This window comes from Lutra lutra, chromosome 7 (assembly GCF_902655055.1).
Source record: "Lutra lutra chromosome 7, mLutLut1.2, whole genome shotgun sequence".
Lineage (NCBI taxonomy): Eukaryota > Metazoa > Chordata > Mammalia > Carnivora > Mustelidae > Lutra > Lutra lutra.
In genome coordinates this window covers 28,097,381-28,116,538 of record NC_062284.1, presented here as the reverse complement: position 1 = coordinate 28,116,538, position 19,158 = coordinate 28,097,381, and the positions used below count along the sequence as shown (strand labels likewise).

Genomic DNA, 19,158 nt, shown 5'->3' with positions numbered 1-19,158 from the left:
TTGACTTTAAGTTAGCCAAGTTCATGTGCATACAGTCTGTGTGGGTGAAACACAAAGCATACCACCATGTATTCAGTAGGTCCTCAGTTAATATTCATGTTAAAAAGTTTTTCTTGAAGTAGGTTAAATATACTTAAGGCAACAACCCCATCTTTACAGATGGTACTTCAATGACAGATTTCACTCTGAGCAGTGAAATAACCAAGAATGGGACAATAAGAACATCATTGAGTGTAGACAATAATAATTCACATTGTCCTTAGAAAAGTCTCTGCTTTTTATTACTGGTAGTTTTTAAAAAAAAAAAAGATTTTATTTATTTATTTGATAGAGACATAGCAAAAGAGGGAACATAAACAGGGGAGTGGGAGATGGAGAAGCAGGCTTCCCACTGAGCAGAGAACCTGATGTGGGACTGGATCCCAGGACCCTGGGATCATGACCTGAGCTGAAGGCAGATGCCCAACAATGGAACCACCCAGGTGCCCCATATTACTGGTAGTTTTTATGTATCAGAAATTCCAAGCAGCATTGGTGATTAAAAAAAAAAATCTAAGTTCTAAACAATTTCTGTAGTTATTGTTAAGTTTTAATAATGTATATGTAACCTTAAATTAGCACATTTTAATTATCATTTAATATATTCTGCATGGAAGTTAATTCAGAGAACTCCCCATTATATAGTTGGCCTTAATAAACATAGGCTCATCAATATGGGTATTTTCCTAAGTAAACTCGTAAAAATTCAGGATAATTCAGAGCTTTGGGCATAGTTCATGTCCTCCTTTGGTCCATTTCCCTCACTTAAATAATTCTTTATTATTAATAAATAGTGGTAGCATTGTGCTTGTAAGGATGAAGAAACAGAACCTGATTACTTCAGTGTTGTTATTGTATGTGACCTTAAAACTTTTAAGAGTTTTCATTTCTGTGAAAATTTTAAGAGTGAGACAAAGTGCAAACTTTGAGGTGTATTTTTTCTGGTTGGTAAGTACACATTTTATTTTAATTTTATTTTTTATAAACATATAATATATTTTTATCCCCAGGGGTACAGGTCTGTGAATCGCCAGCTTTACACACTTCACAGCACTCACCATAGCACATACCCTCCCCAGTGTCCATAATCCCACCCCCCTCCCAACCGCCCTCCCCCCATCAACCCTCAGTTTGTTTTGTGAGATTAAGAGTCACTTATGGTTTGTCTCCCTCCCAATCCCATCTTGTTTCATTTACTCTTCTCCTACCCCCTTAACCCCCCATGTTGCATCTCCTCTCCCTCATATCAGGGAGATCATATGATAGTTGTCTTTCTCCGATTGACTTATTTCGCTAAGCATGATACCCTCTAGTTCCATCCACGTCGTCGCAAATGGCAAGATTTCATTTCTTTTGATGGCTGCATAGTATTCCATTGTGTATATATACCACATCTTCTTTATCCATTCGTCTGTAGATGGACATCTAGGTTCTTTCCATAGTTTGGCTACTGTAGACATTGCTGCTATAAACATTCGGGTGCACGTGCCCCTTCGGATCACTACGTTTGTATCTTTAGGGTAAATACCAGCAGTGCAATTGCTGGGTCATAGGGTAGTTCTATTTTCAACATTTTGAGGAACCTCCATGCTGTTTTCCAGAGTGGTTGCACCAGCTTGCATTCCCACCAACAGTGTAGGAGGGTTCCCCTTTCTCTGCATCCTCGCCAGCATCTGTCATTTCCTGACTTGTTAATTTTAGCCATTCTGACTGGTGTGAGGTGATATCTCATTGTGGTTTTGATTTGTAATTCCCTGATGCCGAGTGATGTGGAGCACTTTTTCATGTGTCTGTTGGCCATCTGGATGTCTTCTTTGCAGAAATGTCTGTTCATGTCCTCTGCCCATTTCTTGATTGGATTATTTGTTCTTTGGGTGTTGAGTTTGCTAAGTTCTTTATAGATTTTGGACACTAGCCCTTTATCTGATATGTCATTTGCAAATATCTTCTCCCATTCTGTCAGTTGTCTTTTGGTTTTGTTCACTGTTTCCTTTGCTGTGCAAAAGCTTTTGATCTTGATAAAATCCCAATAGTTCATTTTTGCCCTTGCTTCCCTTGCCTTTGGCGATGTTCCTAGGAAGATGTTGCTGCGGCTGAGGTCGAAGAGGTTGCTGCCTGTGTTCTCCTCAAGGATTTTGATGGATTCCTTTCTCACATTGAGATCCTTCATCCATTTTGAGTCCATTTTCGTGTGTGGTGTAAGGAAATGATCCAATTTCATTTTTCTGCATGTGGCTGTCCAATTTTCCCAACACCATTTATTGAAGAGGCTGTCTTTTTTCCATTGGACATTCTTTCCTGCTTTGTCGAAGATGAGTTGACCATAGAGTTGAGGGTCTATTTCTGGGCTCTCTATTCTGTTCCATTGATCTATGTGTCTGTTTTTGTGCCAGTACCATGCTGTCTTGATGATGACAGCTTTGTAATAGAGCTTGAAGTCCGGAATTGTGATACCACCAACTTTGGCTTTCTTTTTCAATATTGCTTTGGCTATTCGAGGTCTTTTCTGGTTCCATATAAATTTTAGGATTATTTGTTCCATTTCCTTGAAAAAAATGGATGGTACTTTGATAGGAATTGCATTAAATGTGTAGATTGCTTTAGGTAGCATAGACATTTTCACAATATTTATTCTTCCAATCCAGGAGCATGGAACATTTTTCCATTTCTTTGTGTCTTCCTCAATTTCTTTCATGAGTACTTTATAATTTTCTGAGTATAGATTCTTAGTCTCTTTGGTTAGGTTTATTCCTAGGTATCTTATAGTTTTGGGTGCAATTGTAAATGGGATGGACTCCTTAATTTCTCTTTCTTCTGTCTTGTTGTTGGTGTAGAGAAATGCAACTGATTTCTGTGCATTGATTTTATATCCTGACACTTTACTGAATTCCTGTACAAGTTCTAGCAGTTTTGGAGTGGAGTCTTTTGGGTTTTCCACATATAGTATCATATCATCTGCAAAGAGTGATAGTTTGACTTCTTCTTTGCCAATTTGGATGCCTTTAATTTCCTTTTGTTGTCTGATTGCTGAGGCTAGGACTTCTAGTACTATGTTGAATAGCAGTGGTGATAACGGACATCCCTGCCGTGTTCCTGACCATAGCTGAAAAGCTTTCAGTTTTTCTCCATTGAGAATGATATTTGCCGTGGGTTTTTCATAGATGGCTTTGATAATACTGAGGTATGTGCCGTCTATCCCTACACTTTGAAGAGTTTTGATCAGAAGGGATGCTGTACTTTGTCAAATGCTTTTTCAGCATCTATGGAGAGTATCATATGGTTCTTGTTCTTTCTTTTATTAATGTGTTGTATCACATTGATTGATTTGCGGATGTTGAACCAGCCTTGCAGCCCTGGAATAAATCCCACTTGGTCGTGGTGAATAATCCTTTTAATGTACTGTTGAATCCTATTGGCTAGTATTTTAGTGAGAGTTTTCGCATCTGTGTTCATCAAGGATATTGGTCTGTAGTTCTCTTTTTTGATAGGATCCTTGTCTGGTTTGGGGATCAAGGTGATGCTGGCCTCATAAAATGAGTTTGGAAGTTTTCCTTCCATATCTGTTTTTTGGAACAGTTTCAGGAGAATAGGAATTAGTTCTTCTTTAAATTTTTGGTAGAATTCCCCTGGGAAGCCATCTGGCCCTGTGCTTTTGTTTGTTTGGAGATTTTTGATGACTATTTCAATCTCCTTACTGGTTATGGGTCTGTTGAGGCTATTTCTTCCTGGTTCAGTTGTGGTAGTTTATATGTCTCTAGGAATGCATCCATTTCTTCCAGATTGTCAAATTTGTTGGCGTAGAGTTGCTCATAGTATGTTCTTATAATTGTCTATATTTCTTTGGTGTTCGTTGTGATCTCTCCTCTTTCATTCATGATTTTATTTATTTGGGTCCTCTCTCTTTTCTTTTTGATAAGTCTGGCCAGGGGTTTATCAACCTTATTAATTCTTTCAAAGAACCAGCTCCTCGTTTCGTTGATTTGTTCTATTGTTTTTTTGGTTTCTATTTCATTGATTTCTGCTCTGATCTTTATGATTTCTCTTCTCCTGCTGGGTTTAGGGTTTCTTTCTTGTTCTTTCTCCAGCTCCTTTAGGTGTAGGGTTAGGTTGTGTACCTGAGACCTTTCTTGTTTCTTGAGAAAGGCTTGTACTGCTATATATTTTCCTCTCAGGACTGCCTTTGTTGTGTCCCACAGATTCTGAACCATTGTGTTTTCATTATCATTTGTTTCCATAAATTTTTTCAATTCTTCTTTAATTTCCTGGTTGATCCATTCATTCTTTAGAAGGATGCTGTTTAGTCTCCTGTATTTGGGTTCTTTCCAAATTTCCTCTTGTGATTGAGTTCTAGCTTCAGAGCATTGTGGTCTGAAAATATGCAGGGAATGATCCCAATCTTTTGATACCGGTTGAGACCTGATTTAGGACCAAGAATGTGATCTATTCTGGAGAATGTTCCATGTGCACTAGAGAAGAATGTGTATTCTGTTGCTTTGGGATGAAAAGTTCTGAATATATCTGTGATGTCCATCTGGTCCAGTGTGTCATTTAAGGCCTTTATTTCCTTGTTGATCTTTTGCTTGGATGATCTGTCCATTGCAGTGAGGGGAGTGTTAAAGTCCCCTACTATTATTGTATTATTGTCGATCTGTTTCTTTGATTTTGTTATTAATTGGTTTATATAATTGGCTGCTCCCACGTTAGGGGCATAGATATTTAAAATTGTTAGATCTTCTTTTGGACAGTTCCTTTGAGTATGATATAGTGTCCTTCCTCATCTCTTATTATAGTCTTTGGCTTAAAATCTAATTGATCTGATATAAGGATTGCCACTCCTGCTTTCTTCTGATGTCCATTAGCATGGTAAATTCTTTTCCACCCCCTCAATTTAAATCTGGAGGTGTCTTCAGGTTTAAGATGAGTTTCTTGTAGGCAACATATAGATGGGTTTTGTTTTTTTATCCATTCTGATACCCTGTGTCTTTTGATTGGGGCATTTAGCCCATTAACATTCAGGGTAAGTATTGAGAGATATGAATTTAGTGCCATTGTATTGCCTGTAAGGTGACTGTTGTTGTATATTGTCTCTGTTTCTTTCTGATCTACTTCTTTTAGGGTCTCTCTTTGCTTAGAGGACCCCTTTCAATATTTCCTGTAGAGCTGGTTTGGTATTTGCAAATTCTTTCAGTTTTTGTTTGTCCTGGAAGCTTTTAATCTCTCCTTCTATTTTCAATGATAGCCTAGCTGGATATAGTATTCTTGGCTGCATGTTTTTCTCGTTTAGTACTCTGAATATATCATGCCAGCTCTTTCTGGCCTGCCAGGTCTCTGTGGATAAGTCTGCTGCCAATCTAATATTTTTACCATTGTACGTTACAGACTTCTTTTCCCGGGCTGCTTTCAGGATCTTTCTTTGTCACTAAGACTTGTAAATTTTACTATTAGGTGACGGGGTGTGGACCTATTCTTATTGATTTTGAGGGGGGTTCTCTGAACCTCCTGGATTTTGATGCTTGTTCCCTTTGCCATATTGGGGAAATTCTCTCCAATAATTCTCTCCAATATACCTTCTGCTCCCCTCTCTGTTTCCTCTTCTTCTGGAATCCCAATTATTCTAATGTTGTTTCGTCTTATGGTGTCACTTATCTCTCGAATTCTCCCCTCGTGGTCCAGTAGCTGTTTGTCCCTCTTTTGCTCAGCTTCTTTATTCTCTGTCATTTGGTCTTCTATATTGCTAATTCTTTCTTCTGCCTCATTTATCCTAGCAGTGAGAGCCTCCATTTTTTATTACACCTCATTAATAGCTTTTTTGATTTCAACTTGGTTAGATTTTAGTTCTTTTATTTCTCCAGAAAGGGCTTTTATATCTCCCAAGAGGGTTTCTCTAATATCTTCCATGCCTTTTTCAAGCCCGGCTAGAACCTTGAGAATCGTCATTCTGAACTCTGGATCTGACATATTACCAATGTCTGTATTGATTAGGTCCCTAGCCTTTGGTACTGCCTCTTGTTATTTTTTTTTGTGGTGAATTTTTCCGCCTTGTCATTTTGTCCAGATAAGAGTATATGAAGGAGCAAATAAAATGCTAAAAGGGTGGCAACAACCCCAGGAAAATATGCTTTAGCCAAATCAGAAGAGATCCCAAATCGTGAGGGGGGAGAAAGGGGATAAAAAGAGATTCAGAAAGAAAGAAAAAAAAATTAAAAAAAGAAAACCAATAAAGAAAAAGTATTAAAAGGAAAAAAATATATATATATTAGATAAACTAATTAAAAAATGTTAAAAAAGAAAAGGGTAAAAGTTAAAAAAATTTAGAAGAAGAAAAAAAATTGAAAAAGAAAAAAAAATTAAATTAACTGCAATGCTAAAGAATCATGGGGAGAAAGCCATGAGTTCAGTGCTTTGCTTTCTCCTCCTCTGGAATTCCGTTGCTCTCCTTGGTATTGAAGCTACACTCCTTGTTAGGTGAACTTGGTCCTGGCTGGGTTTCTTGCTGATCTTCTGGGGCAGGGGCCTGTTGTAGTGATTCTCAAGCGTCTTTGCCCCAGGCGGAGTTGCACCGCCCTTACCCGGGGCCGGGCTGAGTAATCCGGGTTTGCTTTCGGGAGCTTTTGTTCCCTGAGCGCTTTCTGTAGAGTTCCGGAGGGCGGGAATGAAGATGGCGGCCTCCCAGTGTCCGGCCCGGAGGAGCCAAGAGCCCGGGGCCCCACTCCTCAGTGCGCCCCCAGAGAACAGCGCCCAATGACTCCCGCCACCCTGGCCTCCGGCCGCGCTCCGAGCTGACCGAGCCTGCGACCGGTTCAAGGTAACCCCCGAGCTGAGAGTCACTCCTCGGCTCTCTCTCTGTAGCCGGCTTCCCCGTTCTAATACCTGTGAGCTCTGCGACACTCAGACACCCCGATCCTTCTGTGACCCTGCGGTACCTGAGGCCACGCTGACCCCGTGCGGGCTTCACCCTGGTTAAGCCTCTGGAGCGATGTCCCTCAGCGGAACAGACTTCTAAAGGTCCTGATTTTGTCCTCTGTTGCTCCGCCGCTTGCCGGGAGCCGGCCCCTCCCACCGCGGTCTATCTTCCCGTCGCTTTGGATTCACTTCTCTGCCAGTCCTACCTTTCAGAAAGTGGTTGATTTTTTGTTTCTAGAGTTGTTGTTCTTCTTCTCTTCGATCTCCCGTTGGATTTGTAGGTGTTTGTAATCTTTAGATAAGCTGTCTAGCTGATCTCCCGCTACCTGAAGTAGTCTCAGCCTGCTACTTCTCCGCCATCTTGACTCCTCCCCCGTAAGTACAAATTTTAGTTCTTTTAAAGAACTGAATCAAATATTTTTAACGTTGAAATTTATTCTTTTGTAAATATTTGCTTCAAAATTGAAGAACAAATCAAGAGAATAGGAGGTGTATTGTTTTTATTTACCACTTCAATAGACCAATATGTAGGTTTAAGTTTTTCCTTTCTTCAAAAACGTTAATTCCACTACTCTTTTTTTTTTTTTGGTTAATATTTATTTTATATTGGCATATAGATGGAGTTGAATAAAAGAATTTTCACAATCTGGTGGCGCCTGGGTGGCTTAGTTGGCTAAGCGTCTAACTCTTGATTTTGGCTTATGTCATGACCTCAGAGTTGTGAGATCAAGCCCAGAGTTGGTCACCACATTCAGCGTGGAATCCCCCTGACGTTCCCTCCCTCCGCCCCTCCTCCCGCTCGAGCTTGCTCATTCACTCTTGCTCTCAAAAAATAAATAAAATCTAAAGAGAAAAAAGAATTTTCACAACCTTCTATCCTGGCTATTATTATTTGTTTCATTTCATGATCATTACTTGAAGTTTTGTCACATGGGGGAAGGGGCATTAAAAATGCTACCCCTCTCTGTGTCATATTCTGAATATACCACTGGGCTAAAATGTTCACAAAGTGAATGGTATTTAAATTAAGTGAGCTTTACTGTAAGCTTACTATTTAGAATTTTACTTCTTCCTTCATGAGGAAACTGTACTTTTGGCTACATAATTCATGTGCTGAAATGCAATAGTATTGAATATATCTATATCTATATACACATACATACATTTTTTAAAACATGAAAATGATCCAATATTCAAATTCTAGTAAAATTGGGCTATTTTAAAAGTTAGCAAGCACATGTCTGTGGAATCCTAGTAGTTGCTGACATTTATTAAATGTTATGTCTCAGATACCATTCTGTGTGCTTTATATGTATTAATTTTGTATGAACAACCCTAATGGGAAGGTAGAGTTACCTCATTTATAGAAAAAGAACTGAGACACAAAGGGATTAAGTAACTTGTTTAAGATCATACAGCTAATAAGTGGAGGAATGAGGATTTACTCTGATTCAGAGAGCACAGGTTCAACCCCAGTGTCTCAGTGACTCACATATATATACACCAACTGTGCCTCCATGAGTTTGAGAAATCATTTTGCAGTGAGAAAAGCATGTTGGATTTTAGAGTTCCATCATTAATTTATTCTGTAACTTTGAATAAGGCAATTAGGTGAATGTCCCTTATTTAGAGAGAATTGAACTTACTCCATCTAGAAGTTCTCTGAATTTCTTTCTAGTTACAAATTTTGATGATTCTAGGATTATTTTTTATGTAAAAGAAGAAAATTTGATTTTTCATTTATCTAATAGACTAGAAATGAACTAGAAAAATAAAGAACTAGCATGGTTGAATTTAAGGTAGATAAATTTCTGATGTTTTGCAGTTGCAAAATTATACTATTTAACCTTTTATGTTCATTATTTCTTTGACTACAGAAAGACCATAAATGTCTTTGGGATTGATTGTACATTCCAAAAATTGGCTTGATATAAAAACTATTACTCATATATGCTACTTTTATGTAATTTAGGTGTTGTGAGCCACTGCCTTGACCTTCTCAGTGCCATGTAAGGTAAAGCTCTTTGGGGAAAATGAACTATTAAAGGTGAAGATAGGTCATAGTGTATACCACTTTTCCTCCTTTCTCATGACTGTTATCACCTTATTGAAATGACAGTGCTTATTAATTCTGTATCCATAATATTTTTTCTTAGTAGACACATAATATAAAAAATAACCTTTTAAAAAAAGATTATTTATTTGAGAGAAAGAGAGAGATGCGAGGGAGCTGAGGTAGAGGGGAAAGACTCCTCACGGGCTATGGAGCCTGAGGTGCTAGGCCCTATCTCAGGATCCTGAGATCATGAGCCAAGATCAAGAGTCGAATGTTGAACCAACTACATCACCAGGTGCCATACAAAGAAACTTTTAAAAAGAGATTTTTTATTCATTTGAGAGACCACAAGTGAGAACACGAGCAGGGGAGCAGGGGGGCAAGTCAGAGGGAGAGGGAGAAGCAGACTTCCTGCTGAGCGGTTGTCCCACGAGGGGCTCTACCCCAGGACCCCGGGATCATGACCTGAGCTGAAGGCAAACTGACTGAGCCACTCAGGTGTCCCCCCAAATAACTTTTAATTATATTTCTTTTTCATAAAAAAATATATTCTTATATATTTTATATTTTTTTTAATTAAAAAAAAAGAAATATAATTCCTTGCCATCCATTCACCCATCCAAACTCCCTGCTTTAAAGGGCATTCTCCTCCTCCTTTCAGTACTCTCTCTCTCTCTCTTTTTTTTTTTTTTTCATTTTTCAGGGAGGGAGAGAGAGGGAGAGCATGTGAGTGGAGGGAGAAGGCAGAGGGATTATCAGACTCTGTGCTGAGCATGAGCCCCTCATAGAGCTCAATTCTACAACCCAGAGATGATGACTGGAGATGAATTCAAGAGTGAGATGCTTAACCAACTGAGCCACCTAGGCAACCAGTACTCTTTTTTTTTTTTTAAAGATTTTATTTATTTATTTGCCAGAGAGCGAGAGCACAAACAGAGGAAATGACAGGCAGAGGGAGAGAAAGAAGCAGGCTCCCATTGAGCAGAGAGTCCGATGTGGGACTCGATCCCAGGACCCTGGGACCATGACCCGAGCCGAAGGCAGAGGCTTAACCCTCTGAGCCACCCAGACGCCCTGGCAACCAGTACTCTTTTAATAAAATTCCATTTCCTTCTTAATCCAACTTTTAGCCATGTATTTAACAATAAGTAGTTTTCCTGGAGGAAAAAAAAAGTTGGGCGGGGGGGAGAATTAAATATATTAACTAAATAAGATTTCTGCTGCTTATGAAGTCCTCAGGAGTATCACCAAGTAAAAGAAAAATCTCATATGAAATTTGTAAACATTCTTCTTTCCTTCTCTTCATGTGTTCCTAAAATTGTTATGTAAACTATTTTCCATTTTTATTTTTCTTTATGGCTGCCATGATTTCTATCAAAGCAGAGGAAATAGACGTGAACTATAAAGTGAGAGACAGTTTCTTCTCTACTCTGCAATCTAGTAGAAAAAAAACTTTTACTCAATGGCAAATCAGGTAAGTGTTAACTCATTCTTTCTAATGTTTTGGTGCCATACATGTAGCTGTAATTTGTCAACTATAACCATAGATCATGGGTTTAATTTAACTAAGAGACAATAAGGTAGACTCCACAGTATATAAAGTTCTGTGAGTATTAATTTATAGAAGCTTGGGTCTCAATTCTAATATTTGAGAAGTCGGTAGAACCATAAAAACATTAAAAATAACAAAATTCTGTAAACTGGTTAAATTTAAGTTTGGTCTTCATGATTTAAAAACAATATGAATAAGGCTAATAAAGGTTAAAGTTTTGGAAACTAGTCAGAGTCTGGAAAATAGTCTGAGTTGTTGAGCTTGGAAAAGCAAAGGGTAAGGGGTGATAATACTTTTCATGTAGGTAAGATATAGTCATACTAAGAATGCTGCCTGTCCTTTTCCTATATCCAGAGTAGAAATGCAGCAGGATGATTTTACATTAGAAAAATCAAAGATTTTCAAAACTACAATGAGCTACCACCTCACACCAGTCAGAATGGCAAAGATTTAACAAGGTAGGAAACAACAGATGTTGGAGAGAATGGGGAGAAAGGAGAACTCTCTTAAACTGTTGATGGGAATGCAAACTGGTACAGCTACTCTGGAAAACAGTATGGAGTTTCCTCAAGAAGTTGAAAATAGAGCTACCCTATGACCCAGCAATTGTGCTGGGTATTTACCCCAAAGATATCAATGTAGTGATCCAAAGAGGCACTGTACCAAAACATTTATAGTAACAATGTCCACAATAGCCAAACTGTGGAAAGAGCCAAGATGTCCATTGACAGGTAAATGGATAAAGATGTGGTTTGTGTACAGATACACATACACAATGGAATATTACTCAGCCATCAGAAAAGATGACTATTTACCATTTACATCAACATGGATAGGACTGGAGGGCATGGGGTGCCTCAGTGGCTCAGTCATTAAGCATCTGTCTTCAGCTCAGGTCATGTTCTCAGGGTCCTGGGATTGAGCCCTGCATCAAGCTCCCTGCTCATTGGGAAGCCTGCTTCTTCCTCTCCCACTCCCCCTGCTTATGTTCCCTCTCTTACTGTGTGTCTGTCTGTTAAATAAATAAAATCGTTTAAAAAATTTAATAAAAAAAAAAAAGAACTGGACTGCATTATGCTGAACAAAAAGTCAGTCAGAGAAAGACGATTATATAGTTTCACTCATGTGGAATATAACAAACAGCACAGAGGATCATAGGTGAATGTAGGGAAAACTGAATGGGAAGTCATCAAAGAGGGAGAAAAGCAGGACCAAGAAAGGGCACACGTATGTGAAAAGTCACCAGACTGACTAACCCTTTATTTCAAGAAAAGTTTTCCTAGGACAGTGTTCAGAGCCTTAAATCTGGATGTTGATTGTAGAGTGTCTGGTCTTCAAGGACAGGACACCTCTAGGAAGACCAGGGTGCCCGGGACAACACTAAGGGGTCAGTAAGTTTGGGAAGCAATGATCTTTAACTTCTTTACATCTCTGTGTAGAGCAGTAGCATTTTGTAGGAGACCTTCATAATTCAAGACTATTCTTGGCAGTAAAGAATGGAAAGTTTGCTATTGCCATGTGGCAGTAGCTTAAAAGAGTTCTTTAAATCACTCACCAGCCAGCTTCAAAACTGTGACTCTTGATGAATTATTAATTTGGGGAATTTGTGTTATTTTGTATTTTACATATAAAAATGAATCTTTATTATCCATTCATTTCCTATTTGCAAAAATGTAATCTTAAAAGGAAAACCAGTTAGGTTTTCCTGTTAAGAGTAAGGATAGCTAGCATTTGTTGAGGGCTTCTTATTGCCAGGTGCTTTACGTGTATACATTCACTTTCTATTCAGAAAACTCTTTGAAGTAGGCACTATTATTCTGTCCCAAGCTCTCTTGTATAGGTGAGGAAGCTGGATGCAAAGATTTTTTATCCAATGTCACACACTTACTCTGTGGTGGAACTTTCCAATGTGGAACAGGGATTTGCATTCCATCTTTCTGGCTCCAGAGCCCATGCTTTTTTACCCCCCCCCCCCCAGACTATGTATACCTTTTTATATATAAAAATTGTGAGTTCTGGGTTGCTTGGAAACTATTATTCTTGATCCGTTGGTGACTTGAGTATATTGATAGGTGGCACAGTTTCAGTCAAAAAAGTGGCTTTTGTGCACTGCTCCTTAGATTGAAAATTGACATATAGCTTCTCTATGTCTTAGACAAATTCGTACTGATATACTTAGTGGTGTGAAGGGCTCTTGCCTTGGTTAGGCCAGTTGCTGTAATGCAAAAGACTACATTGAGTGGTATAACCTTAGTTAGTGAATTAATCAGGATTTCACTCAGTTTTGTGGTCTTAGAAACCTGGTCTGGTCATTAAGTGTCCCAGAGAAGATTAAATTAATCTAACAATCTCATCAGCCAAATATGTAAAGCCAGAATGCAAGTTTATTAATTTACAATGAGATAAAACTGTCACATAAACCAGTCATACCAGGAGGATCAATGTATTTTCTTTCAGGTTGTGGACCTAGATGGGAAATCAAATTATAATCAAGAGGTTTCTTGGTGAACAACAGGCAACATAAATATCTCATGTTTCCCCCCCCCCACACTATTTGTCTATTTCAGAAATTCCTCAAGGATATCATCAATGATAGCTGCAATTGGCATGAACTGGCAGTCCTTAACTTATAAATAGCCTCCATCCCTGTCCCCCCAACCCCACCAGGGGCTCTGCTGCCATAGAAACAGTTGTTAATAAAACGTCGGTATTTAGAGAATCTGTGGGTTCAGAAATGAAGGAAGAGAAAGTCTGTGAAAAACAGGAGTTGCTAAAGGGTGCTAATTCCAGAGATGGAACTCCTAGGTAGGATGCGTAGGGATCTCCTGACCTAAAATGTACTTTTGTAGCACTGCCTGAGGGGCTTTTCCCCTTTCTGTTATAGTGCCTGAAATTTCACCAAATAGAGATTGGTTTCTACGTGTCAAATGTTCTCTTATATCTATAAATATCTATGTGTGGCAGTTATTCTTAGTGACCTTACTAATACCCATTCCCTGTTGCTCAGCTTTAAGCAAAAAACCTTGGTTAAAGCCAGTCATGACAATCCCATTCCATTTTGCCAGTGGAAGACAAGTCTATTGACTTTAGGGAAGGCTTTTGTTTTCCTGATAAAGGGACCATAGGTGGTTGGTACTCTCCTCTTTCTACTTTCTTTGTGCCTTGAATGCAGATATGAAGCTGGGGGATGTAGGAGCCGTCTTGTAATCATGAGATGACAAGTATGAGGCTGAAAATGTGATTCCAAACAAACGGAGGATCATGGAGGAGACAGATCATGAGAGTTTGAAACATTGTTGGATAGTAAATCCAATCTTGGACTGCCTACCTCCAGGCTTATTTTGGGGGAAAATTGGGGGGGGGGGGTGAAGGTTCTAACCTTTGTTATAGGATAGCAAAGCTTTGATTAACTTGTGCCTGCTGCTTCTTGGAAGGCTGACTGTGCGCCTCTGAAGCTGCAGTGTTAGGAAAAACTTAGAATATTGTCATGTGTTGGTTACTTTTTGTGGCTTTTCAGAAGGATCCTAGAGAAGGGGGTGAACTCAGATTAGTGCTCCTCAGCATGAGAGCAGAGAGGGCAACAAAATACAGCTTAGGTTCAGAAGTATTCTGGCTTTAGCTCACAGTCTAAATTGACAAAGGGTTCCATATTTTGGAATTTTGTAGGGATTAAGGGCAGTACCTCCTCACCTAAGACTATTTCTAGAATTGTTTCAAATCTTTTATGAGAGTTCAGTAGCTAAGAGATGAAGATCTCCAAGCCTAAAAATTATTTCAAGAAATATTCTTTGGCTATGTTTACTCCCAGGAATTGATCTGAAGAAAACAGCCCAGAGGCTTGATATGTTTTTGAGGGCATTTGAGGGAAGCTGGCAACTACTTCTGATGGTTTTTACCTTCTAAGCAATTCTCATACCTTCCTCCCTAAGTCAAACCAATATGAAGTAGATTACAAAAACTGTGGGACCCCTGAGAAGGGCAACCACTTGAAAACCTATCTTAGATATGGTTATACAGGACAGTGACAAAGCAGATACTTTAGAGATTTAAACTAACAGCTGCCAGACTGACTAGTCAAGGAGTTTACTTATTGCCTGTCAAGGAATCTGTGATTTCTCACCAATAAAATTTGATACCGGTTGTGAACTACTGACCACTGTGTGCTTCCTATTATCCCCTTTCTTAATGGAATTTTTATTGATGACACTCTTTTCTTTTTCATTATTATAAATATATATAGGAAGAGAATGGTTCAGAGACAAGTTATCTTTAGCCATACAGATGGTCAGATAAAAGTTGCCATGTTTGTACTACCTAGAACAGATAGAAAATCACCCAGAGATCTTATTTCAGGCAATAATTGGATGAAATAGTGGGGTTGAAGACAGTATGGTAATGACACAAAACCAAACACATAGACCAATGGAAAAGAATAGAGATCCCAGATATGGATCCTCAACTCTATGGTCAAATAATCTTCAACAAAGCAGGAAAATATATTCAATGGAAAAAAGACAGTCTCTTCAATAAACAGTGCTGGGAAAATGGGACAGCTATTATAGAAGAATGAAACTCGACCATTCTCTTACACCATACAGAGAGATAAGCTCAAAATGGACGAAAGATCTCAACGTGAGACAGGAATCAACTAAAATCCTGGAGGAGAACATAGGCAATAACTGCTTCGACATCAGCCACAGGAACTTCTTTCAAAATATGTCTCCAAAGGCGAAGGAAACAAAAGTGAAGATGAATTTTTGGGACTTCATCAAATTCAAAAGCTTCTGCACAGCAAAGGAAACAGTCAACAAAACAAAGAGGCAACCCACGGAATGGGAGAACATATTTGCAAATGACACTACAGACATAGGGCTGATATCCAAGATGTATAAAGAACTCCTCAAACTCAACACCCAAAGAAACAGATAATCATCTCAAAAAATGGGCAGAAGACATGAACAGACACTTCTCCAATGAAGACATACAAATGGCTAGCAGACACATGAAAAATGTTCAACATCATTGGCCATCAGGGAAATTCAAATCAAAACCACATTGAGATACCACCTTATACCAGTTAGAATAGCAAAAAGATTGAACTATGGAAGATGGCAGGGAACTAGGAGGAGGTGCTGTTTCAACCTGTACCTTAAAGTGAGCTGATTACCTACCAAAGAACTCTGATCACCCATGAAATCAGCCTGAGATTAGCCTGGATCCCTCGGGGGGCAGAAGACACCAGTGGGCAGGTAAAGCAGAGTGGGAATGTCGGACTGATATCAGAAGATAAACAAAAGGGGGAGGGAGCCACCAGAAGCGACCCATTGGAAAGTAATACCCCAATATGAGAGTGCCCTGCGACTGGGGACCAGCATTAACTTGGAGTCTGGTTGAAAGCACTCAAAAAGAGCAAAGGATTGTGGGGGGAAATTGTGGGAATTGGGGTGGTTAGGGACAGGGGCTTAAGTCCCCGGACTGAGGACAGCCACCTCTGGTGCTGAGCCAGAGAGAGTGCGGTGAAGAAACCAGGTCTTGGTCCCTGAGCCATGAGCGCCTGAAAGCACCTGGGTGGTGGCTCCCTTGAGGGGCTGGGAGCCTCACCAGCTGGCAGAACCACAGCCCTTTTGCATTCTCCATGAGCGCGCTGTGCCATGCTATCAGAGTCTGAGTCACGCCCCATACCTCCCCCTGAGAGAGGTGCGTGCAGGCACCAGCCCGGCGCTCTTGGACACGGAAAGTCTGAGCACTCCCAGCCCGGGTCAGCGGGAAAATATCAGTGTGCTATTGCTGCTTGGGACCTCTCTGGCAGTCTGGAGCTGCCCAGACAGCCGCCGCTGTCACAGTTTTGGGTATAAGCAGGAGTTCCTGCGTCCCCAGGGACTGCGACTGGGAACGTGCTCTGCCAGGTGCGAAGGGGGAATTTATGTGCTCTGGAGCACCCAGAGGGGAACAGACTGAGGCTTCTCTCTGAGAGGGAGATCTGGGTGCAATTTGCTTTCCTCTAAACCTCCAAAAACCATCAAAAGCTGTCAAGGCAAGAGAAAACAAATGAACAAACAAAAAACCTACAGAGAACAAAAGCCTGAAAAACCAGTTTCCTCAGAGCCCACCCCCTTGAGAGGGGCAGGAGGACTTAACTCAGGAAACACTGCCTGAAAACCCACGCTGCAGGCCCCCCCCCCAGAAAGCAATCGCGGGGGAAAAAAAAAAAAGACAAGAGAACAACCACCATTACTTCATAGATACAACTTTTATTTTTAATTTGTTCCCACTATTCTGGTTCATTTTTTTATAGATAATTTTTTAACCTATTTGCCATCACAGTGAGATGTCCAGTACATCAAATTCCATAACAACCTTTTAACCTGAACTTTTTGATACATACACCCGTGTTTTTTTTGCTTTTATATTTTTTAATGTTTTAAAAATTTTGTTTTAGATTAGTTTATTCTTTTTTAAATTTTTATTTTTTAATCATATAGAGTTAAACTTCAAGGTAATCACCTTTCCCCAATCAATGCTACCCCTAGAGGTATGAAGTGGGACACAGAGGCAGAAGAATAATTACCTGCTGACAGGCACTTGAAACAGACAGAGTGGCTCTCCCCTGGGGACTCAACTGCCCTCACCTTGAGGTTTTGCTAAGGACAATCCTGGCCTGACCGACCCCCTACGCTGACAGTTCCAACCAGGATCCTGTAAGTCTACTTTAACAATTCCTTTAGGGAACTTTATCTCTAAACCTCCAAGATAGTGTCAGCAAGCATTCCCAAGCATATGGCCCACTGATATACATCTAAAGGGTCTCACGAGAAGATTTTTATTACTGGTAATAACCTTTCTCCCAACAATAACTAGCCCCTCAAGGACCTGGAGACCTTGATTCCTTAGAGACTTACATCATACATAACATAACATAACATATGGTCCTCACCCACCATTGAGTCCACCTCTACTCTGCCTTTAAAAACTCTGACTGTACAAGCAGAGAGAGTCAAGTATCATATGGTTTCACTTATTTGTGGAGCATAACAAATAGGATGGAGGACAAGGGGAGATGGAGAGGAGAAGGGAGTTGAGGGAAATTGGAAGGGGAGGTGAACCATGAGAGACTATGGACTCTGAAAAACGATCTGAGAATTTTGAAGGGGTGGGGGGTGGGAGGTTGGGGGCACCAGGTGGTGGGTATTGTAGAGGGCACGGATTGCATGGAGCACTGGGTGTGGTGCAAAAATAATGAATACTGTTATGCTGAAAAAATAAAAAATTAAAAAAAACTCTGTAATCTGGTTCGGGGTCCAAGTCCCTACTCTGCTGTGTTGGGTATACTTGGGCCCAAGCTTAAGCTTGTCAAATAAACCCTCATGTGATTGCATCAGTGCTTGGCTCCTTGGTGGTCTCTCAGATGTGAAAACTTGGGCATAACAGGTAAACCAATTTTTAATCCCCCTTTATCTGAGGAAAGTTGAGTCCTTTAACAAAGATATCAAGATACATCCAGGAAGAATCAAAATAACCTTCCTTGCCCACACTGAGAATTTAGAACCACTCTCCCATCTTTTTCTTCCACCAGTGTTTCTGTGTATTTGTGTTTGTCCTGGTAGTATATAAATCTTATACTTGGGGTTCTTTTGGACGAGGTTCTTTTTTTTTTTTTTGTTTTGCATATATATATATATATATATATATATATATATATTTTTTTTTTTTTTTTTCTCTTGTCATCTACTTTTATCAGTCTTTTTGTTTGTCTGTTTTTGTTTGTATACTTCATAAATCTTACCTTGGGGCCCATTTGGGCTGTCCTTCTCTTTTATCTTTCTTTTTTCCCCCCTCTTTTCTTCTTTCTTTTTTATTTCATTTGGGTGGGGACTCTTGATTGCTCAGAAGCATTCCAGGGTGCACTTGACTGCACCACGGTCGATACATTCAGCTACATCCATTCAGCCATCTCTCACCAAAATGACTAGGAGGAGGAATGCCCAACAGAAGAAAAATTCAGAGCCTGGGCCTTTTGCAACAGAGCTAATGGCTATCGACATAGACAATATGTTGGAAAGGGAATTCAGGCTAACAATTATCCAGGCAATAGCTAAGTTGGAGAAAGCCATGGATGACAAAACGGAATTGATTAGGACAGAACTGAAAGCCACCAGGGATGATGTTCACAAGTTCTCAATGAGTTCCAATCTAATCTAAATTCTCTAAAAGCTAGGGTAACTGAGACAGAAGATAGAATTAGTGATCTGGAGGACAAACAGCAAAGATCAGGAGGAAGCCTGGAACAAACAGCTTAGAAGCCATGGAAACAGAATTAGGGAAATAAATGATGCCATAAAACATTGCAATGTTAGAATTATTGGAATCCCTGAAGGGGAGGAGAAAGAAAGATGTCTAGAAGATAGAGTGGAACAAATTCTCCGTGAAAATTTTCCCAATCTCATGAATGGAACCAGTGTTCATGTACTAGAGGCAGAACAGTCTCCCCGCAAGATTATAGAATCTCAAAAGTCCTCGAGACACCTCATAGTAAGAATGAGGAATCATAATTGTAGACAGGCTCTCTTGAAAGCAGCTAGGAAAAAGAGTACAGAGGAAAGCCCATCAG

General features: G+C 39.8%; 1 long non-coding RNA gene across 5 annotated transcripts in view; it reads left to right on the top strand.

Annotated features, from left to right (window-relative positions):
- The window catches only part of LOC125104696 (uncharacterized), a 66,575-nt gene that overhangs the window by 4,630 nt on the left and 42,787 nt on the right, over positions 1-19,158 (top strand). The window contains exons 3-5 of one of the 5 annotated variants that reach the window (XR_007128695.1): positions 10,379-10,472; positions 10,905-11,008; positions 13,118-13,686. This is a non-coding gene — a long non-coding RNA (uncharacterized LOC125104696). Of the gene's footprint in view, positions 1-10,378; positions 10,473-10,904; positions 11,009-13,117; positions 13,687-13,722; positions 15,036-15,148; positions 15,205-19,158 lie in introns of those variants that run through there. The other 4 variants (XR_007128698.1, XR_007128697.1, XR_007128699.1 and 1 more) reach the window with 4 other exon arrangements.